Raw genomic sequence first — 22,971 nt, forward strand, 5'->3', positions numbered from 1 at the left:
TGATAGAGAGATTTTCCTACTTTATTAATTACACAGTAACTAGTAGTTGTCATCATTTGAAATTACTTGTTTATTGTATTACGAACTTTCTGCATTTTTGCGACCTCTCACAGAAGAGCCTGGATAGCTCAGTTGGTAGAGCATCATACTTTTAATCTGAGGGTCCAGGGTTCAAGTCCCTGTTCGGGTGAGTGTCTTTTAAGCAATGTGTCGTTTTTGTGAAATGGAACATAGTGCAGAGTGAGAAAATCACTAACTGTTTAAGAATGTACACCTTCAACCAAGAGGCAAATTAAATGTATTTCATCAAGAGACACTAAATGTCAAGCTTTTCAGTTCATACTTTTAGTGATAGAGAGATTTTCCAACTTTAGTAATTGCACAGTAACTAGTAGTTGTCATCATTTGATATGACTTGTTTTTTGTATTATGAACTTTCTGCATTTTTGCGACCTATCACAGAAGAGCCTGGATAGCTCAGTCGGTAGAGCATCAGACTTTTAATCTGAGGGTCCAGGGTTCAAGTCCCTGTTCGGGCGAGTGTCTTTTAAGCAATGTGTCATTTTGTGAAATGGAACATAGTGCAGAGTGGGAAAATCACAAACTGTTTAAGAATGTACACCTTCAACCAAGAGGCAAATTAAATGTATTTCATCAATAGACACTAAATGTCAAGCTATTCAGATCATACTTTTAGTGATAGAGAGATTTTCCTACTTTAGTAATTGCACAGTAGTTGTCACCATTTGAATTTACTTGTTTTTAGTATTACGAACTTTCTGTAGGTTTGCGACTGACTCCAGAAGAGCCTGGAGTCGGTAAAACATCAGAACTTTAATCTGAGGGTCCAGGTTTCAAGTCCCTGTTCGGGCGAGTGTCTTTTAAGCAATGTGTCATTTTTGTGAAATGGAACATAGTGCAGAGTGGGAAAATCACAAACTGTTTAAGAATGTACACCTTCAACCAAGAGGCAAATTAAATGTATTTCATCAATAGACACTAAATGTCAAGCTATTCAGATCATACTTTTAGTGATAGAGAGATTTTCCTACTTTAGTAATTGCACAGTAGTTGTCACCATTTGAATTTACTTGTTTTTAGTATTACGAACTTTCTATAGGTTTGCGACAGACTACAGAAGAGCCTGGAGTCGGTAATAAATCAGAACTTTAATCTGAGGGTCCAGGGTTCAAGTCCCTGTTCGGGCGAGTGTCTTTTAAGCAATGTGTCATTTTTGTGAAATGGAACATAGTGCAGAGTGGGAAAATCACAAACTGTTTAAGAATGTACACCTTCAACCAAGAGGCAAATTAAATGTATTTCATCAAGAGACACTAAATGTCAAGCTTTTCAGTTCATACTTTTAGTGATAGAGAGATTTTCCTACTTTAGTAATTGCACAGTAGTTGTCACCATTTGAATTGACTTGTTTTAGTATTACGAACTTTCTATAGGTTTGCGACAGACTCCAGAAGAGCCTGGAGTCGGTAACACAACAGAACTTTAATCTGAGGGTCCAGGGTTCAAGTCTCTGTTCGGACGAGTGTCTTTTAAGCAATGTGTCGTTTTTGTGAAATGGAACATAGTGCAGAGTGGGAAAATCACAAACTGTTTAAGAATGTACACCTTCAACCAAGAGGCAAATTAAATGTATTTTATCAAGAGACACTAAATGTCAAGCTTTTCAGTTCATACTTTTAGTGATAGAGAGATTTTCCTACTTTAGTAATTGCACAGTAGTTGTCACCATTTGAATTGACTTGTTTTAGTATTACGAACTTTCTATAGGTTTGCGACAGACTCCAGAAGAGCCTGGAGTCGGAAAAACAACAGAACTTTAATCTGAGGGTCCAGGGTTCAAGTCTCTGTTCGGACGAGTGTCTTTTAAGCAATGTGTCGTTTTTGTGAAATGGAACATAGTGCAGAGTGTGAAAATCACAAACTGTTTAAGAATGTACACCTTCAACCAAGAGGCAAATTAAATGTATTTCATCAATAGACACTAAATGTCAAGCTATTCAGATAATACTTTTAGTGATAGAGAGATTTTCCAACTTTAGTAATTGCACAGTAACTAGTAGTTGTCATCATTTGATATGACTTGTTTTTTGTATTACGAACTTTCTGCATTTTGCGACCTATCACAGAAGAGCCTGGATAGCTCAGTCGGTAGAGCATCAGACTTTTAATCTGAGGGTCCAGGGATCAAGTCCCTGTTTGGGCGAATGTCTTTTAAGCAATGTGTCATTTTGTGAAATGGAACATAGTGCAGAGTGGGAAAATCACAAACTGTTTAAGAATCTACAGCTTCAACCAAGAGGCAAATTAAATGTATTTCATCAATAGACACTAAATGTCAAGCTATTCATATCTTACTTTTAGTGATAGAGAGATTTTCCTACTTTAGTAATAGCACAGTAGTTGTCACCATTTGAATTTACTTGGTTTTAGTATTACGAACTTTCTATAGGTTTGCGACAGACTCCAGAAGAGCCTTGAGTCGGTAAAACATCAGAACTTTAATCTGAGGGTCCAGGGTTCAAGTCCCTGTTTGGGCGAGTGTCTTTTAAGCAATGTGTCATTTTTGTGAAATGGAACATAGTGCAGAGTGGGAAAATCACAAACTGTTTAAGAATGTACACCTTCAACCAAGAGGCAAATTAAATGTATTTCATCAATAGACACTAAATGTCAAGCTATTCAGATCATACTTTTAGTGATAGAGAGATTTTCCAACTTTAGTAATTGCACAGTAACTAGTAGTTGTCATCATTTGATATGACTTGTTTTTTGTATTACGAACTTTCTGCATTTTTGCGACCTCTCACAGAAGAGCCTGGATAGCTCAGTTGGTAGAGCATCATACTTTTAATCTGAGGGTCCAGGGTTCAAGTCCCTGTTCGGGTGAGTGTCTTTTAAGCAATGTGTCGTTTTTGTGAAATGGAACATAGTGCAGAGTGAGAAAATCACTAACTGCTTAAGAATGTACACCTTCAACCAAGAGGCAAATTAAATGTATTTCATCAAGAGACACTAAATGTCAAGCTATTCAGATCATACTTTTAGTGATAGAGAGATTTTCCAACTTTAGTAATTGCACAGTAACTAGTAGTTGTCATCATTTGATATGACTTGTTTTTTGTATTACGAACTTTCTGCATTTTTGCGACCTCTCACAGAAGAGCCTGGATAGCTCAGTTGGTAGAGCATCATACTTTTAATCTGAGGGTCCAGGGTTCAAGTCCCTGTTCGGGTGAGTGTCTTTTAAGCAATGTGTCGTTTTTGTGAAATGGAACATAGTGCAGAGTGAGAAAATCACTAACTGCTTAAGAATGTACACCTTCAACCAAGAGGCAAATTAAATGTATTTCATCAAGAGACACTAAATGTCAAGCTTTTCAGTTCATACTTTTAGTGATAGAGAGATTTTCCAACTTTAGTAATTGCACAGTAACTAGTAGTTGTCATCATTTGATATGACTTGTTTTTTGTATTACGAACTTTCTGCATTTTTGCGACCTATCACAGAAGAGCCTGGATAGCTCAGTCGGTAGAGCATCAGACTTTTAATCTGAGGGTCCAGGGTTCAAGTCCCTGTTCGGGCGAGTGTCTTTTAAGCAATGTGTCATTTTGTGAAATGGAACATAGTGCAGAGTGGGAAAATCACAAACTGTTTAAGAATGTACACCTTCAACCAAGAGGCAAATTAAATGTATTTCATCAATAGACACTAAATGTCAAGCTATTCAGATCATACTTTTAGTGATAGAGAGATTTTCCTACTTTAGTAATTGCACAGTAGTTGTCACCATTTGAATTTACTTGTTTTTAGTATTACGAACTTTCTGTAGGTTTGCGACTGACTCCAGAAGAGCCTGGAGTCGGTAAAACATCAGAACTTTAATCTGAGGGTCCAGGTTTCAAGTCCCTGTTCGGGCGAGTGTCTTTTAAGCAATGTGTCATTTTTGTGAAATGGAACATAGTGCAGAGTGGGAAAATCACAAACTGTTTAAGAATGTACACCTTCAACCAAGAGGCAAATTAAATGTATTTCATCAATAGACACTAAATGTCAAGCTATTCAGATCATACTTTTAGTGATAGAGAGATTTTCCTACTTTAGTAATTGCACAGTAGTTGTCACCATTTGAATTTACTTGTTTTTAGTATTACGAACTTTCTATAGGTTTGCGACAGACTACAGAAGAGCCTGGAGTCGGTAATAAATCAGAACTTTAATCTGAGGGTCCAGGGTTCAAGTCCCTGTTCGGGCGAGTGTCTTTTAAGCAATGTGTCATTTTTGTGAAATGGAACATAGTGCAGAGTGGGAAAATCACAAACTGTTTAAGAATGTACACCTTCAACCAAGAGGCAAATTAAATGTATTTCATCAAGAGACACTAAATGTCAAGCTTTTCAGTTCATACTTTTAGTGATAGAGAGATTTTCCTACTTTAGTAATTGCACAGTAGTTGTCACCATTTGAATTGACTTGTTTTAGTATTACGAACTTTCTATAGGTTTGCGACAGACTCCAGAAGAGCCTGGAGTCGGTAACACAACAGAACTTTAATCTGAGGGTCCAGGGTTCAAGTCTCTGTTCGGACGAGTGTCTTTTAAGCAATGTGTCGTTTTTGTGAAATGGAACATAGTGCAGAGTGGGAAAATCACAAACTGTTTAAGAATGTACACCTTCAACCAAGAGGCAAATTAAATGTATTTTATCAAGAGACACTAAATGTCAAGCTTTTCAGTTCATACTTTTAGTGATAGAGAGATTTTCCTACTTTAGTAATTGCACAGTAGTTGTCACCATTTGAATTGACTTGTTTTAGTATTACGAACTTTCTATAGGTTTGCGACAGACTCCAGAAGAGCCTGGAGTCGGAAAAACAACAGAACTTTAATCTGAGGGTCCAGGGTTCAAGTCTCTGTTCGGACGAGTGTCTTTTAAGCAATGTGTCGTTTTTGTGAAATGGAACATAGTGCAGAGTGTGAAAATCACAAACTGTTTAAGAATGTACACCTTCAACCAAGAGGCAAATTAAATGTATTTCATCAATAGACACTAAATGTCAAGCTATTCAGATAATACTTTTAGTGATAGAGAGATTTTCCAACTTTAGTAATTGCACAGTAACTAGTAGTTGTCATCATTTGATATGACTTGTTTTTTGTATTACGAACTTTCTGCATTTTGCGACCTATCACAGAAGAGCCTGGATAGCTCAGTCGGTAGAGCATCAGACTTTTAATCTGAGGGTCCAGGGATCAAGTCCCTGTTTGGGCGAGTGTCTTTTAAGCAATGTGTCATTTTGTGAAATGGAACATAGTGCAGAGTGGGAAAATCACAAACTGTTTAAGAATCTACACCTTCAACCAAGAGGCAAATTAAATGTATTTCATCAATAGACACTAAATGTCAAGCTATTCATATCTTACTTTTAGTGATAGAGAGATTTTCCTACTTTAGTAATAGCACAGTAGTTGTCACCATTTGAATTTACTTGGTTTTAGTATTACGAACTTTCTATAGGTTTGCGACAGACTCCAGAAGAGCCTTGAGTCGGTAAAACATCAGAACTTTAATCTGAGGGTCCAGGGTTCAAGTCCCTGTTTGGGCAAGTGTCTTTTAAGCAATGTGTCATTTTTGTGAAATGGAACATAGTGCAGAGTGGGAAAATCACAAACTGTTTAAGAATGTACACCTTCAACCAAGAGGCAAATTAAATGTATTTCATCAATAGACACTAAATGTCAAGCTATTCAGATCATACTTTTAGTGATAGAGAGATTTTCCAACTTTAGTAATTGCACAGTAGTTGTCACCATTTGAATTTTCTTGTTTTTAGTATTACGATCTTTCTATAGGTTTGCGACAGACTACAGAAGAGCCTGGAGTCGGTAAAACATCAGAACTTTAATCTGAGGGTCCAGGGTTCAAGTCCCTGTTCGGGCGAGTGTCTTTTAAGCAATGTGTCGTTTTTGTGAAATGGAACATAGTGCAGAGTGGGAAAATCACAAACTGTTTAAGAATCTACACCTTCAACCAAGAGGCAAATTAAATGTATTTCATCAATAGACACTAAATGTCAAGCTATTCATATCTTACTTTTAGTGATAGAGAGATTTTCCTACTTTAGTAATTGCACAGTAGTTGTCACCATTTGAATTTACTTGGTTTTAGTATTACGAACTTTCTATAGGTTTGCGACAGACTCCAGAAGAGCCTTGAGTCGGTAAAACATCAGAACTTTAATCTGAGGGTCCAGGGTTCAAGTCCCTGTTCGGGCGAGTGTCTTTTAAGCAATGTGTCATTTTTGTGAAATGGAACATAGTGCAGAGTGGGAAAATAACAAACTGTTTAAGAATGTACACCTTCAACCAAGAGGCAAATTAAATGTATTTCATCAATAGACACTAAATGTCAAGCTATTCAGATCATACTTTTAGTGATAGAGAGATTTTCCAACTTTAGTAATTGCACAGTAGTTGTCACCATTTGAATTTTCTTGTTTTTAGTATTACGAACTTTCTATAGGTTTGCAACAGACTACAGAAGAGCCTGGAGTCGGTAAAACATCAGAACTTTAATCTGAGGGTCCAGGGTTCAAGTCCCTGTTCGGGCGAGTGTCTTTTAAGCAATGTGTCGTTTTTGTGAAATGGAACATAGTGCAGAGTGGGAAAATCACTAACTGTTTAAGAATGTACACCTTCAACCAAGAGGCAAATTAAATGTATTTCATCAAGAGACACTAAATGTCAAGCTGTTCAGTTCATACTTTTAGTGATAGAGAGATTTTCATACTTTATTAATTGCACAGTAACTAGTAGTTGTCATCATTTGAAATGACTTGTTTTTTGTATTACGAACTTTCTGCATTTTTGCGACCTCTCACAGAAGAGCCTGGATAGCTCAGTTGGTAGAGCATCATACTTTTAATCTGAGGGTCCAGGGTTCAAGTCCCTGTTCGAGCGAGTGTCTTTTAAGCAATGTGTCATTTTTGTGAAATGGAACATAGTGCAGAGTGGGAAAATCACAAACTGTTTAAGAATGTACACCTTCAACCAAGAGGCAAATTAAATGTATTTCATCAAGAGACACTAAATGTCAAGCTTTTCAGTTCATACTTTTAGTGATAGAGAGATTTTCCTACTTTAGTAATTGCACAATAGTTGTCACCATTTGAATTTTCTTGTTTTTAGTATTACGAACTTTCTATAGGTTTGCGACAGACTACAGAAGAGCCTGGAGTCGGTAAAACATCAGAACTTTAATCTGAGGGTCCAGGGTTCAAGTCCCTGTTCGGGCGAGTGTCTTTTAAGCAATGTGTCGTTTTTGTGAAATGGAACATAGTGCAGAGTGGGAAAATCACTAACTGTTTAAGAATGTACACCTTCAACCAAGAGGCAAATTAAATGTATTTCATCAAGAGACACTAAATGTCAAGCTGTTCAGTTCATACTTTTAGTGATAGAGAGATTTTCCTACTTTATTAATTGCACAGTAACTAGTAGTTGTCATCATTTGAAATGACTTGTTTTTTGTATTACGAACTTTCTGCATTTTTGCGACCTCTCACAGAAGAGCCTGGATAGCTCAGTTGGTAGAGCATCATACTTTTAATCTGAGGGTCCAGGGTTCAAGTCCCTGTTCGGGCGAGTGTCTTTTAAGCAATGTGTCATTTTTGTGAAATGGAACATAGTGCAGAGTGGGAAAATCACAAATTGTTTAAGAATGTACACCTTCAACCAAGAGGCAAATTAAATGTATTTCATCAATAGACACTAAATGTCAAGCTATTCAGATCATACTTTTAGTGATAGAGAGATTTTCCTACTTTAGTAATTGCACAGTAGTTGTCACCATTTGAATTTACTTGTTTTTAGTATTACGAACTTTCTATATATTTGCGACAGACTACAGAAGAGCCTGGAGTCGGTAAAACATCAGAACTTTAATCTGAGGGTCCAGGGTTCAAGTCCCTGTTCGGGCGAGTGTCTTTTAAGCAATGTGTCATTTTTGTGAAATGGAACATAGTGCAGAGTGGGAAAATCACAAACTGTTTAAGAATGTACACCTTCAACCAAGAGGCAAATTAAATGTATTTTATCAAGAGACACTAAATGTCAAGCTTTTCAGTTCATACTTTTAGTGATAGAGAGATTTTCCTACTTTAGTAATTGCACAGTAGTTGTCACCATTTGAATTGACTTGTTTTAGTATTACGAACTTTCTATAGGTTTGCGACAGACTCCAGAAGAGCCTGGAGTCGGTAAAACAACAGAACTTTAATCTGAGGGTCCAGGGTTCAATTCTCTGTTCGGACGAGTGTCTTTTAAGCAATGTGTCGTTTTTGTGAAATGGAACATAGTGCAGAGTGGGAAAATCACTAACTGTTTAAGAATGTACACCTTCAACCAAGAGGCAAATTAAATGTATTTCATCAAGAGACACTAAATGTCAAGCTGTTCAGTTCATACTTTTAGTGATAGAGAGATTTTCCAACTTTAGTAATTGCACAGTAACTAGTAGTTGTCATCATTTGATATGACTTGTTTTTTGTATTACGAACTTTCTGCATTTTTGCGACCTATCACAGAAGAGCCTGGATAGCTCAGTCGGTAGAGCATCAGACTTTTAATCTGAGGGTCCAGGGTTCAAGTCCCTGTTCGGGCGAGTGTCTTTTAAGCAATGTGTCATTTTGTGAAATGGAACATAGTGCAGAGTGGGAAAATCACAAACTGTTTAAGAATGTACACCTTCAACCAAGAGGCAAATTAAATGTATTTCATCAATAGACACTAAATGTCAAGCTATTCAGATCATACTTTTAGTGATAGAGAGATTTTCCTACTTTAGTAATTGCACAGTAGTTGTCACCATTTGAATTTACTTGTTTTTAGTATTACGAACTTTCTGTAGGTTTGCGACTGACTCCAGAAGAGCCTGGAGTCGGTAAAACATCAGAACTTTAATCTGAGGGTCCAGGTTTCAAGTCCCTGTTCGGGCGAGTGTCTTTTAAGCAATGTGTCATTTTTGTGAAATGGAACATAGTGCAGAGTGGGAAAATCACAAACTGTTTAAGAATGTACACCTTCAACCAAGAGGCAAATTAAATGTATTTCATCAATAGACACTAAATGTCAAGCTATTCAGATCATACTTTTAGTGATAGAGAGATTTTCCTACTTTATTAATTACACAGTAACTAGTAGTTGTCATCATTTGAAATTACTTGTTTATTGTATTACGAACTTTCTGCATTTTTGCGACCTCTCACAGAAGAGCCTGGATAGCTCAGTAGGTAGAGCATCATACTTTTAATCTGAGGGTCCAGGGTTCAAGTCCCTGTTCGGGTGAGTGTCTTTTAAGCAATGTGTCGTTTTTGTGAAATGGAACATAGTGCAGAGTGAGAAAATCACTAACTGTTTAAGAATGTACACCTTCAACCAAGAGGCAAATTAAATGTATTTCATCAAGAGACACTAAATGTCAAGCTTTTCAGTTCATACTTTTAGTGATAGAGAGATTTTCCAGCTTTAGTAATTGCACAGTAACTAGTAGTTGTCATCATTTGATATGACTTGTTTTTTGTATTACGAACTTTCTGCATTTTTGCGACCTATCACAGAAGAGCCTGGATAGCTCAGTCGGTAGAGCATCAGACTTTTAATCTGAGGGTCCAGGGTTCAAGTCCCTGTTCGGGCGAGTGTCTTTTAAGCAATGTGTCATTTTGTGAAATGGAACATAGTGCAGAGTGGGAAAATCACAAACTATTTAAGAATGTACACCTTCAACCAAGAGGCAAATTAAATGTATTTCATCAATAGACACTAAATGTCAAGCTATTCAGATCATACTTTTAGTGATAGAGAGATTTTCCTACTTTAGTAATTGCACAGTAGTTGTCACCATTTGAATTTACTTGTTTTTAGTATTACGAACTTTCTGTAGGTTTGCGACTGACTCCAGAAGAGCCTGGAGTCGGTAAAACATCAGAACTTTAATCTGAGGGTCCAGGTTTCAAGTCCCTGTTCGGGCGAGTGTCTTTTAAGCAATGTGTCATTTTTGTGAAATGGAACATAGTGCAGAGTGGGAAAATCACAAACTGTTTAAGAATGTACACCTTCAACCAAGAGGCAAATTAAATGTATTTCATCAAGAGACACTAAATGTCAAGCTTTTCAGTTCAGACTTTTAGTGATAGAGAGATTTTCCTACTTTAGTAATTGCACAGTAGTTGTCACCATTTGAATTGACTTGTTTTAGTATTACGAACTTTCTATAGGTTTGCAACAGACTCCAGAAGAGCCTGGAGTCGGTAACACAACAGAACTTTAATCTGAGGGTCCAGGGTTCAAGTCTCTGTTCGGACGAGTGTCTTTTAAGCAATGTGTCGTTTTTGTGAAATGGAACATAGTGCAGAGTGGGAAAATCACAAACTGTTTAAGAATGTACACCTTCAACCAAGAGGCAAATTAAATGTATTTTATCAAGAGACACTAAATGTCAAGCTTTTCAGTTCATACTTTTAGTGATAGAGAGATTTTCCTACTTTAGTAATTGCACAGTAGTTGTCACCATTTGAATTGACTTGTTTTAGTATTACGAACTTTCTATAGGTTTGCGACAGACTCCAGAAGAGCCTGGAGTCGGAAAAACAACAGAACTTTAATCTGAGGGTCCAGGGTTCAAGTCTCTGTTCGGACGAGTGTCTTTTAAGCAATGTGTCGTTTTTGTGAAATGGAACATAGTGCAGAGTGTGAAAATCACAAACTGTTTAAGAATGTACACCTTCAACCAAGAGGCAAATTAAATGTATTTCATCAATAGACACTAAATGTCAAGCTATTCAGATAATACTTTTAGTGATAGAGAGATTTTCCAACTTTAGTAATTGCACAGTAACTAGTAGTTGTCATCATTTGATATGACTTGTTTTTTGTATTACGAACTTTCTGCATTTTGCGACCTATCACAGAAGAGCCTGGATAGCTCAGTCGGTAGAGCATCAGACTTTTAATCTGAGGGTCCAGGGATCAAGTCCCTGTTTGGGCGAGTGTCTTTTAAGCAATGTGTCATTTTGTGAAATGGAACATAGTGCAGAGTGGGAAAATCACAAACTGTTTAAGAATCTACACCTTCAACCAAGAGGCAAATTAAATGTATTTCATCAATAGACACTAAATGTCAAGCTATTCATATCTTACTTTTAGTGATAGAGAGATTTTCCTACTTTAGTAATAGCACAGTAGTTGTCACCATTTGAATTTACTTGGTTTTAGTATTACGAACTTTCTATAGGTTTGCGACAGACTCCAGAAGAGCCTTGAGTCGGTAAAACATCAGAACTTTAATCTGAGGGTCCAGGGTTCAAGTCCCTGTTTGGGCGAGTGTCTTTTAAGCAATGTGTCATTTTTGTGAAATGGAACATAGTGCAGAGTGGGAAAATCACAAACTGTTTAAGAATGTACACCTTCAACCAAGAGGCAAATTAAATGTATTTCATCAATAGACACTAAATGTCAAGCTATTCAGATCATACTTTTAGTGATAGAGAGATTTTCCAACTTTAGTAATTGCACAGTAGTTGTCACCATTTGAATTTTCTTGTTTTTAGTATTACGATCTTTCTATAGGTTTGCGACAGACTACAGAAGAGCCTGGAGTCGGTAAAACATCAGAACTTTAATCTGAGGGTCCAGGGTTCAAGTCCCTGTTCGGGCGAGTGTCTTTTAAGCAATGTGTCGTTTTTGTGAAATGGAACATAGTGCAGAGTGGGAAAATCACAAACTGTTTAAGAATCTACACCTTCAACCAAGAGGCAAATTAAATGTATTTCATCAATAGACACTAAATGTCAAGCTATTCATATCTTACTTTTAGTTATAGAGAGATTTTCCTACTTTAGTAATTGCACAGTAGTTGTCACCATTTGAATTTACTTGGTTTTAGTATTACGAACTTTCTATAGGTTTGCGACAGACTCCAGAAGAGCCTTGAGTCGGTAAAACATCAGAACTTTAATCTGAGGGTCCAGGGTTCAAGTCCCTGTTCGGGCGAGTGTCTTTTAAGCAATGTGTCATTTTTGTGAAATGGAACATAGTGCAGAGTGGGAAAATAACAAACTGTTTAAGAATGTACACCTTCAACCAAGAGGCAAATTAAATGTATTTCATCAATAGACACTAAATGTCAAGCTATTCAGATCATACTTTTAGTGATAGAGAGATTTTCCAACTTTAGTAATTGCACAGTAGTTGTCACCATTTGAATTTTCTTGTTTTTAGTATTACTAACTTTCTATAGGTTTGCAACAGACTACAGAAGAGCCTGGAGTCGGTAAAACATCAGAACTTTAATCTGAGGGTCCAGGGTTCAAGTCCCTGTTCGGGCGAGTGTCTTTTAAGCAATGTGTCGTTTTTGTGAAATGGAACATAGTGCAGAGTGGGAAAATCACTAACTGTTTAAGAATGTACACCTTCAACCAAGAGGCAAATTAAATGTATTTCATCAAGAGACACTAAATGTCAAGCTGTTCAGTTCATACTTTTAGTGATAGAGAGATTTTCCTACTTTATTAATTGCACAGTAACTAGTAGTTGTCATCATTTGAAATGACTTGTTTTTTGTATTACGAACTTTCTGCATTTTTGCGACCTCTCACAGAAGAGCCTGGATAGCTCAGTTGGTAGAGCATCATACTTTTAATCTGAGGGTCCAGGGTTCAAGTCCCTGTTCGGGCGAGTGTCTTTCAAGCAATGTGTCATTTTTTTGAAATGGAACATAGTGCAGAGTGGGAAAATCACAAACTGTTTAAGAATGTACACCTTCAACCAAGAGGCAAATTAAATGTATTTCATCAAGAGACACTAAATGTCAAGCTTTTCAGTTCATACTTTTAGTGATAGAGAGATTTTCCTACTTTAGTAATTGCACAGTAGTTGTCACCATTTGAATTTTCTTGTTTTTAGTATTACGAACTTTCTATAGGTTTGCGACAGACTACAGAAGAGCCTGGAGTCGGTAAAACATCAGAACTTTAATCTGAGGGTCCAGGGTTCAAGTCCCTGTTCGGGCGAGTGTCTTTTAAGCAATGTGTCGTTTTTGTGAAATGGAACATAGTGCAGAGTGGGAAAATCACTAACTGTTTAAGAATGTACACCTTCAACCAAGAGGCAAATTAAATGTATTTCATCAAGAGACACTAAATGTCAAGCTGTTCAGTTCATACTTTTAGTGATAGAGAGATTTTCCTACTTAATTAATTGCACAGTAACTAGTAGTTGTCATCATTTGAAATGACTTGTTTTTTGTATTACGAACTTTCTGCATTTTTGCGACCTCTCACAGAAGAGCCTGGATAGCTCAGTTGGTAGAACATCATACTTTTAATCTGAGGGTCCAGGGTTCAAGTCCCTGTTCGGGCGAGTGTCTTTTAAGCAATGTGTCATTTTTGTGAAATGGAACATAGTGCAGAGTGGGAAAATCACAAACTGTTTAAGAATGTACACCTTCAACCAAGAGGCAAATTAAATGTATTTTATCAAGAGACACTAAATGTCAAGCTTTTCAGTTCATACTTTTAGTGATAGAGAGATTTTCCTACTTTAGTAATTGCACAGTAGTTGTCACCATTTGAATTGACTTGTTTTAGTATTACGAACTTTCTATAGGTTTGCGACAGACTCCAGAAGAGCCTGGAGTCGGTAAAACAACAGAACTTTAATCTGAGGGTCCAGGGTTCAATTCTCTGTTCGGACGAGTGTCTTTTAAGCAATGTGTCGTTTTTGTGAAATGGAACATAGTGCAGAGTGGGAAAATCACTAACTGTTTAAGAATGTACACCTTCAACCAAGAGGCAAATTAAATGTATTTCATCAAGAGACACTAAATGTCAAGCTGTTCAGTTCATACTTTTAGTGATAGAGAGATTTTCCTACTTTATTAATTGCACAGTAACTAGTAGTTGTCATCATTTGAAATGACTTGTTTTTTGTATTACGAACTTTCTGCATTTTTGCGACCTATCACAGAAGAGCCTGGATAGCTCAGTCGGTAGAGCATCAGACTTTTAATCTGAGGGTCCAGGGTTCAAGTCCCTGTTCGGGCGAGTGTCTTTTAAGCAATGTGTCATTTTGTGAAATGGAACATAGTGCAGAGTGGGAAAATCACAAACTGTTTAAGAATCTACACCTTCAACCAAGAGGCAAATTAAATGTATTTCATCAATAGACACTAAATGTCAAGCTATTCATATCTTACTTTTAGTGATAGAGAGATTTTCCTACTTTAGTAATAGCACAGTAGTTGTCACCATTTGAATTTACTTGGTTTTAGTATTACGAACTTTCTCTAGGTTTGCGACAGACTCCAGAAGAGCCTTGAGTCGGTAAAACATCAGAACATTAATCTGAGGGTCCAGGGTTCAAGTCCCTGTTTGGGCAAGTGTCTTTTAAGCAATGTGTCATTTTTGTGAAATGGAACATAGTGCAGAGTGGGAAAATCACAAACTGTTTAAGAATGTACACCTTCAACCAAGAGGCAAATTAAATGTATTTCATCAATAGACACTAAATGTCAAGCTATTCAGATCATACTTTTAGTGATAGAGAGATTTTCCAACTTTAGTAATTGCACAGTAGTTGTCACCATTTGAATTTTCTTGTTTTTAGTATTACGATCTTTCTATAGGTTTGCGACAGACTACAGAAGAGCCTGGAGTCGGTAAAACATCAGAACTTTAATCTGAGGGTCCAGGGTTCAAGTCCCTGTTCGGGCGAGTGTCTTTTAAGCAATGTGTCGTTTTTGTGAAATGGAACATAGTGCAGAGTGGGAAAATCACAAACTGTTTAAGAATCTACACCTTCAACCAAGAGGCAAATTAAATGTATTTCATCAATAGACACTAAATGTCAAGCTATTCATATCTTACTTTTAGTGATAGAGAGATTTTCCTACTTTAGTAATTGCACAGTAGTTGTCACCATTTGAATTTACTTGGTTTTAGTATTACGAACTTTCTATAGGTTTGCGGCAGACTCCAGAAGAGCCTTGAGTCGGTAAAACATCAGAACTTTAATCTGAGGGTCCAGGGTTCAAGTCCCTGTTCGGGCGAGTGTCTTTTAAGCAATGTGTCATTTTTGTGAAATGGAACATAGTGCAGAGTGGGAAAATGACAAACTGTTTAAGAATGTACACCTTCAACCAAGAGGCAAATTAAATGTATTTCATCAATAGACACTAAATGTCAAGCTATTCAGATCATACTTTTAGTGATAGAGAGATTTTCCTACTTTAGTAATTGCACAGTAGTTGTCACCATTTGAATTTACTTGTTTTTAGTATTACGAACTTTCTGTAGGTTTGCGACTGACTCCAGAAGAGCCTGGAGTCGGTAAAACATCAGAACTTTAATCTGAGGGTCCAGGTTTCAAGTCCCTGTTCGGGCGAGTGTCTTTTAAGCAATGTGTCATTTTTGTGAAATGGAACATAGTGCAGAGTGGGAAAATCACAAACTGTTTAAGAATGTACACCTTCAACCAAGAGGCAAATTAAATGTATTTCATCAATAGACACTAAATGTCAAGCTATTCAGATCATACTTTTAGTGATAGAGAGATTTTCCTACTTTAGTAATTGCACAGTAGTTGTCACCATTTGAATTTACTTGTTTTTAGTATTACGAACTTTCTATAGGTTTGCGACAGACTACAGAAGAGCCTGGAGTCGGTAAAAAATCAGAACTTTAATCTGAGGGTCCAGGGTTCAAGTCCCTGTTCGGGCGAGTGTCTTTTAAGCAATGTGTCATTTTTGTGAAATGGAACATAGTGCAGAGTGGGAAAATCACAAACTGTTTAAGAATGTACACCTTCAACCAAGAGGCAAATTAAATGTATTTCATCAAGAGACACTAAATGTCAAGCTTTTCAGTTCATACTTTTAGTGATAGAGAGATTTTCCTACTTTAGTAATTGCACAGTAGTTGTCACCATTTGAATTGACTTGTTTTAGTATTACGAACTTTCTATAGGTTTGCGACAGACTCCAGAAGAGCCTGGAGTCGGTAACACAACAGAACTTTAATCTGAGGGTCCAGGGTTCAAGTCTCTGTTCGGACGAGTGTCTTTTAAGCAATGTGTCGTTTTTGTGAAATGGAACATAGTGCAGAGTGGGAAAATCACAAACTGTTTAAGAATGTACACCTTCAACCAAGAGGCAAATTAAATGTATTTTATCAAGAGACACTAAATGTCAAGCTTTTCAGTTCATACTTTTAGTGATAGAGAGATTTTCCTACTTTAGTAATTGCACAGTAGTTGTCACCATTTGAATTGACTTGTTTTAGTATTACGAACTTTCTATAGGTTTGCGACAGACTCCAGAAGAGCCTGGAGTCGGAAAAACAACAGAACTTTAATCTGAGGGTCCAGGGTTCAAGTCTCTGTTCGGACGAGTGTCTTTTAAGCAATGTGTCGTTTTTGTGAAATGGAACATAGTGCAGTGTGTGAAAATCACAAACTGTTTAAGAATGTACACCTTCAACCAAGAGGCAAATTAAATGTATTTCATCAATAGACACTAAATGTCAAGCTATTCAGATAATACTTTTAGTGATAGAGAGATTTTCCAACTTTAGTAATTGCACAGTAACTAGTAGTTGTCATCATTTGATATGACTTGTTTTTTGTATTACGAACTTTCTGCATTTTGCGACCTATCACAGAAGAGCCTGGATAGCTCAGTCGGTACAGCATCAGACTTTTAATCTGAGGGTCCAGGGATCAAGTCCCTGTTTGGGCGAGTGTCTTTTAAGCAATGTGTCATTTTGTGAAATGGAACATAGTGCAGAGTGGGAAAATCACAAACTGTTTAAGAATCTACACCTTCAACCAAGAGGCAAATTAAATGTATTTCATCAATAGACACTAAATGTCAAGCTATTCATATCTTACTTTTAGTGATAGAGAGATTTTCCTACTTTAGTAATAGCACAGTAGTGGTCACCATTTGAATTTACTTGGTTTTAGTATTACGAACTTTCTATAGGTTTGCGACAGACTCCAGAAGAGCCTTGAGTCGGTAAAACATCAGAACTTTAATCTGAGGGTCCAGGGTTCAAGTCCCTGTTTGGGCGAGTGTCTTTTAAGCAATGTGTCATTTTTGTGAAATGGAACATAGTGCAGAGTGGGAAAATCACAAACTGTTTAAGAATGTACACCTTCAACCAAGAGGCAAATTAAATGTATTTCATCAATAGACACTAAATGTCAAGCTATTCAGATCATACTTTTAGTGATAGAGAGATTTTCCAACTTTAGTAATTGCACAGTAGTTGTCACCATTTGAATTTTCTTGTTTTTAGTATTACGATCTTTCTATAGGTTTGCGACAGACTACAGAAGAGCCTGGAGTCGGTAAAACATCAGAACTTTAATCTGAGGGTCCAGGGTTCAAGTCCCTGTTCGGGCGAGTGTCTTTTAAGCAATGTGTCGTTTTTGTGAAATGGAACATAGTGCAGAGTGGGAAAATCACAAACTGTTTAAGAATCTACACCTTCAACCAAGAGGCAAATTAAATGTATTTCATCAATAGACACTAAATGTCAAGCTATTCATATCTTACTTTTAGTGATAGAGAGATTTTCCTACTTTAGTAATAGCACAGTAGTTGTCACCATTTGAATTTACTTGGTTTTAGTATTACGAACTTTCTATAGGTTTGCGACAGACTCCAGAAGAGCCTTGAGTCGGTAAAACATCAGAACTTTAATCTGAGGGTCCAGGGTTCAAGTCCCTGTTTGGGCAAGTGTCTTTTAAGCAATGTGTCATTTTTGTGAAATGGAACATAGTGCAGAGTGGGAAAATCACAAACTGTTTAAGAATGTACACCTTCAACCAAGTGGCAAATTAAATGTATTTCATCAATAGACACTAAATGTCAAGCTATTCAGATCATACTTTTAGTGATAGAGAGATTTTCCAACTTTAGTAATTGCACAGTAGTTGTCACCATTTGAATTTTCTTGTTTTTAGTATTACGATCTTTCTATAGGTTTGCGACAGACTACAGAAGAGCCTGGAGTCGGTAAAACATCAGAACTTTAATCTGAGGGTCCAGGGTTCAAGTCCCTGTTCGGGCGAGTGTCTTTTAAGCAATGTGTCGTTTTTGTGAAATGGAACATAGTGCAGAGTGGGAAAATCACAAACTGTTTAAGAATCTACACCTTCAACCAAGAGGCAAATTAAATGTATTTCATCAATAGACACTAAATGTCAAGCTATTCATATCTTACTTTTAGTTATAGAGAGATTTTCCTACTTTAGTAATTGCACAGTAGTTGTCACCATTTGAATTTACTTGGTTTTAGTATTACGAACTTTCTATAGGTTTGCGACAGACTCCAGAAGAGCCTTGAGTCGGTAAAACATCAGAACTTTAATCTGAGGGTCCAGGGTTCAAGTCCCTGTTCGGGCGAGTGTCTTTTAAGCAATGTGTCATTTTTGTGAAATGGAACATAGTGCAGAGTGGGAAAATGACAAACTGTTTAAGAATGTACACCTTCAACCAAGAGGCAAATTAAATGTATTTCATCAATAGACACTAAATGTCAAGCTATTCAGATCATACTTTTAGTGATAGAGAGATTTTCCAACTTTAGTAATTGCACAGTAGTTGTCACCATTTGAATTTTCTTGTTTTTAGTATTACGAACTTTCTATAGGTTTGCGACAGACTACAGAAGAGCCTGGAGTCGGTAAAACATCAGAACTTTAATCTGAGGGTCCAGGGTTCAAGTCCCTGTTCGGGCGAGTGTCTTTTAAGCAATGTGTCGTTTTTGTGAAATGGAACATAGTGCAGAGTGGGAAAATCACTAACTGTTTAAGAATGTACACCTTCAACCAAGAGGCAAATTAAATGTATTTCATCAAGAGACACTAAATGTCAAGCTGTTCAGTTCATACTTTTAGTGATAGAGAGATTTTCCAACTTTAGTAATTGCTCAGTAACTAGTAGTTGTCATCATTTTATATGACTTGTTTTTTGTATTACGAACTTTCTGCATTTTTGCGACCTATCACAGAAGAGCCTGGATAGCTCAGTCGGTAGAGCATCAGACTTTTAATCTGAGGGTCCAGGGTTCAAGTCCCTGTTCGGGCGAGTGTCTTTTAAGCAATGTGTCATTTTGTGAAATGGAACATAGTGCAGAGTGGGAAAATCACAAACTGTTTAAGAATCTACACCTTCAACCAAGAGGCAAATTAAATGTATTTCATCAATAGACACTAAATGTCAAGCTATTCATATCTTACTTTTAGTGATAGAGAGATTTTCCTACTTTAGTAATAGCACAGTAGTTGTCACCATTTGAATTTACTTGGTTTTAGTATTACGAACTTTCTATAGGTTTGCGACAGACTCCAGAAGAGCCTTGAGTCGGTAAAACATCAGAACTTTAATCTGAGGGTCCAGGGTTCAAGTCCCTGTTTGGGCAAGTGTCTTTTAAGCAATGTGTCATTTTTGTGAAATGGAACATAGTGCAGAGTGGGAAAATCACAAACTGTTTAAGAATGTACACCTTCAACCAAGAGGCAAATTAAATGTATTTCATCAATAGACACTAAATGTCAAGCTATTCAGATCATACTTTTAGTGATAGAGAGATTTTCCAACTTTAGTAATTGCACAGTAGTTGTCACCATTTGAATTTTCTTGTTTTTAGTATTACGATCTTTCTATAGGTTTGCGACAGACTACAGAAGAGCCTGGAGTCGGTAAAACATCAGAACTTTAATCTGAGGGTCCAGGGTTCAAGTCCCTGTTCGGGCGAGTGTCTTTTAAGCAATGTGTCGTTTTTGTGAAATGGAACATAGTGCAGAGTGGGAAAATCACAAACTGTTTAAGAATCTACACCTTCAACCAAGAGGCAAATTAAATGTATTTCATCAATAGACACTAAATGTCAAGCTTTTCATATCTTACTTTTAGTGATAGAGAGATTTTCCTACTTTAGTAATTGCACAGTAGTTGTCACCATTTGAATTTACTTGGTTTTAGTATTACGAACTTTCTATAGGTTTGCGACAGACTCCAGAAGAGCCTTGAGTCGGTAAAACATCAGAACTATAATCTAAGGGTCCAGGGTTCAAGTCCCTGTTCGGGCGAGTGTCTTTTAAGCAATGTGTCATTTTTGTGAAATGGAACATAGTGCAGAGTGGGAAAATGACAAACTGTTTAAGAATGTACACCTTCAACCAAGAGGCAAATTAAATGTATTTCATCAATAGACACTAAATGTCAAGCTATTCAGATCATACTTTTAGTGATAGAGAGATTTTCCAACTTTAGTAATTGCACAGTAGTTGTCACCATTTGAATTTTCTTGTTTTTAGTATTACGAACTTTCTATAGGTTTGCGACAGACTACAGAAGAGCCTGGAGTCGGTAAAACATCAGAACTTTAATCTGAGGGTCCAGGGTTCAAGTCCCTGTTCGGGCGAGTGTCTTTTAAGCAATGTGTCGTTTTTGTGAAATGGAACATAGTGCAGAGTGGGAAAATCACTAACTGTTTAAGAATGTACACCTTCAACCAAGAGGCAAATTAAATGTATTTCATCAAGAGACACTAAATGTCAAGCTGTTCAGTTCATACTTTTAGTGATAGAGAGATTTTCCAACTTTAGTAATTGCTCAGTAACTAGTAGTTGTCATCATTTTATATGACTTGTTTTTTGTATTACGAACTTTCTGCATTTTTGCGACCTATCACAGAAGAGCCTAGATAGCTCAGTCGGTAGAGCATCAGACTTTTAATCTGAGGGTCCAGGGTTCAAGTCCCTGTTCGGGCGAGTGTCTTTTAAGCAATGTGTCATTTTGTGAAATGGAACATAGTGCAGAGTGGGAAAATCACAAACTGTTTAAGAATCTACACCTTCAACCAAGAGGCAAATTAAATGTATTTCATCAATAGACACTAAATGTCAAGCTATTCATATCTTACTTTTAGTGATAGAGAGATTTTCCTACTTTAGTAATAGCACAGTAGTTGTCACCATTTGAATTTACTTGGTTTTAGTATTACGAACTTTCTATAGGTTTGCGACAGACTCCAGAAGAGCCTTGAGTCGGTAAAACATCAGAACTTTAATCTGAGGGTCCAGGGTTCAAGTCCCTGTTTGGGCGAGTGTCTTTTAAGCAATGTGTCATTTTTGTGAAATGGAACATAGTGCAGAGTGGGAAAATCACAAACTGTTTAAGAATGTACACCTTCAACCAAGAGGCAAATTAAATGTATTTCATCAATAGACACTAAATGTCAAGCTATTCAGATCATACTTTTAGTGATAGAGAGATTTTCCAACTTTAGTAATTGCACAGTAGTTGTCACCATTTGAATTTTCTTGTTTTTAGTATTACGATCTTTCTATAGGTTTGCGACAGACTACAGAAGAGCCTGGAGTCGGTAAAACATCAGAACTTTAATCTGAGGGTCCAGGGTTCAAGTCCCTGTTCGGGCGAGTGTCTTTTAAGCAATGTGTCGTTTTTGTGAAATGGAACATAGTGCAGAGTGGGAAAATCACAAACTGTTTAAGAATCTACACCTTCAACCAAGAGGCAAATTAAATGTATTTCATCAATAGACACTAAATGTCAAGCTATTCATATCTTACTTTTAGTGATAGAGAGATTTTCCTACTTTAGTAATTGCACAGTAGTTGTCACCATTTGAATTTACTTGGTTTTAGTATTACGAACTTTCTATAGTTTTGCGACAGACTCCAGAAGAGCCTTGAGTCGGTAAAACATCAGAACTTTAATCTGAGGGTCCAGGGTTCAAGTCCCTGTTCGGGCGAGTGTCTTTTAAGCAATGTGTCATTTTTGTGAAATGGAACATAGTGCAGAGTGGGAAAATCACAAACTGTTTAAGAATGTACACCTTCAACCAAGAGGCAAATTAAATGTATTTCATCAATAGACACTAAATGTCAAGCTATTCAGATCATACTTTTAGTGATAGAGAGATTTTCCAACTTTAGTAATTGCACAGTAGTTGTCACCATTTGAATTTTCTTGTTTTTAGTATTACGAACTTTCTATAGGTTTGCGACAGACTACAGAAGAGCCTGGAGTCGGTAAAACATCAGAACTTTAATCTGAGGGTCCAGGGTTCAAGTCCCTGTTCGGGCGAGTGTCTTTTAAGCAATGTGTCGTTTTTGTGAAATGGAACATAGTGCAGAGTGGGAAAATCACTAACTGTTTAAGAATGTACACCTTCAACCAAGAGGCAAATTAAATGTATTTCATCAAGAGACACTAAATGTCAAGCTGTTCAGTTCATACTTTTAGTGATAGAGAGATTTTCCTACTTTATTAATTACACAGTAACTAGTAGTTGTCATCATTTGAAATGACTTGTTTTTTGTATTACGAACTTTCTGCATTTTTGCGACCTCTCACAGAAGAGCCTGGATAGCTCAGTTGGTAGAGCATCATACTTTTAATCTGAGGGTCCAGGGTTCAAGTCCCTGTTCGGGCGAGTGTCTTTTAAGCAATGTGTCATTTTTGTGAAATGGAACATAGTGCAGAGTGGGAAAATCACAAACTGTTTAAGAATGTACACCTTCAACCAAGAGGCAAATTAAATGTATTTCATCAAGAGACACTAAATGTCAAGCTTTTCAGTTCATACTTTTAGTGATAGAGAGATTTTCCTATTTTAGTAATTGCACAGTAGTTGTCACCATTTGAATTTTCTTGTTTTTAGAATTACGAACTTTCTATAGGTTTGCGACAGACTACAGAAGAGCCTCGAGTCGGTAAAACATCAGAACTTTAATCTGAGGGTCCAGGGTTCAAGTCCCTGTTCGGGCGAGTGTCTTTTAAGCAATGTGTCGTTTTTGTGAAATGGAACATAGTGCAGAGTGGGAAAATCACTAACTGTTTAAGAATGTACACCTTCAACCAAG

At 36.9% G+C, this 22,971-nt stretch overlaps 10 non-coding genes across 10 annotated transcripts; all 10 read left to right on the forward strand.

The window, feature by feature from the left end:
* The first annotated feature begins 466 nt into the window (after positions 1 to 466).
* On the forward strand, positions 467 to 539 carry TRNAK-UUU (transfer RNA lysine (anticodon UUU)). The gene has a single exon. It is a non-coding gene; the product is annotated as a tRNA-Lys (tRNA).
* A 1,612-nt stretch (positions 540 to 2,151) lies between these two features.
* TRNAK-UUU (transfer RNA lysine (anticodon UUU)) lies at positions 2,152 to 2,224 on the forward strand. Its single transcript has one exon. It is a non-coding gene; the product is annotated as a tRNA-Lys (tRNA).
* A 1,308-nt stretch (positions 2,225 to 3,532) lies between these two features.
* TRNAK-UUU (transfer RNA lysine (anticodon UUU)) lies at positions 3,533 to 3,605 on the forward strand. The gene has a single exon. It is a non-coding gene; the product is annotated as a tRNA-Lys (tRNA).
* Positions 3,606 to 5,217: 1,612 nt separating this feature from the next.
* TRNAK-UUU (transfer RNA lysine (anticodon UUU)) lies at positions 5,218 to 5,290 on the forward strand. The gene has a single exon. It is a non-coding gene; the product is annotated as a tRNA-Lys (tRNA).
* Positions 5,291 to 8,607: 3,317 nt separating this feature from the next.
* TRNAK-UUU (transfer RNA lysine (anticodon UUU)) lies at positions 8,608 to 8,680 on the forward strand. The gene has a single exon. It is a non-coding gene; the product is annotated as a tRNA-Lys (tRNA).
* Positions 8,681 to 9,639: 959 nt separating this feature from the next.
* On the forward strand, positions 9,640 to 9,712 carry TRNAK-UUU (transfer RNA lysine (anticodon UUU)). The gene has a single exon. It is a non-coding gene; the product is annotated as a tRNA-Lys (tRNA).
* Positions 9,713 to 10,989: 1,277 nt separating this feature from the next.
* On the forward strand, positions 10,990 to 11,062 carry TRNAK-UUU (transfer RNA lysine (anticodon UUU)). Its single transcript has one exon. It is a non-coding gene; the product is annotated as a tRNA-Lys (tRNA).
* A 2,982-nt stretch (positions 11,063 to 14,044) lies between these two features.
* TRNAK-UUU (transfer RNA lysine (anticodon UUU)) lies at positions 14,045 to 14,117 on the forward strand. Its single transcript has one exon. It is a non-coding gene; the product is annotated as a tRNA-Lys (tRNA).
* A 4,975-nt stretch (positions 14,118 to 19,092) lies between these two features.
* On the forward strand, positions 19,093 to 19,165 carry TRNAK-UUU (transfer RNA lysine (anticodon UUU)). The gene has a single exon. It is a non-coding gene; the product is annotated as a tRNA-Lys (tRNA).
* Positions 19,166 to 20,780: 1,615 nt separating this feature from the next.
* TRNAK-UUU (transfer RNA lysine (anticodon UUU)) lies at positions 20,781 to 20,853 on the forward strand. Its single transcript has one exon. It is a non-coding gene; the product is annotated as a tRNA-Lys (tRNA).
* Positions 20,854 to 22,971: the final 2,118 nt, after the last annotated feature.

The sequence above is a fragment of the Taudactylus pleione genome, unplaced genomic scaffold, assembly GCF_031769625.1.
Source record: "Taudactylus pleione unplaced genomic scaffold, aTauple2 ptg000454l, whole genome shotgun sequence".
Classification (NCBI taxonomy): Eukaryota; Metazoa; Chordata; class Amphibia; order Anura; family Myobatrachidae; genus Taudactylus; species Taudactylus pleione.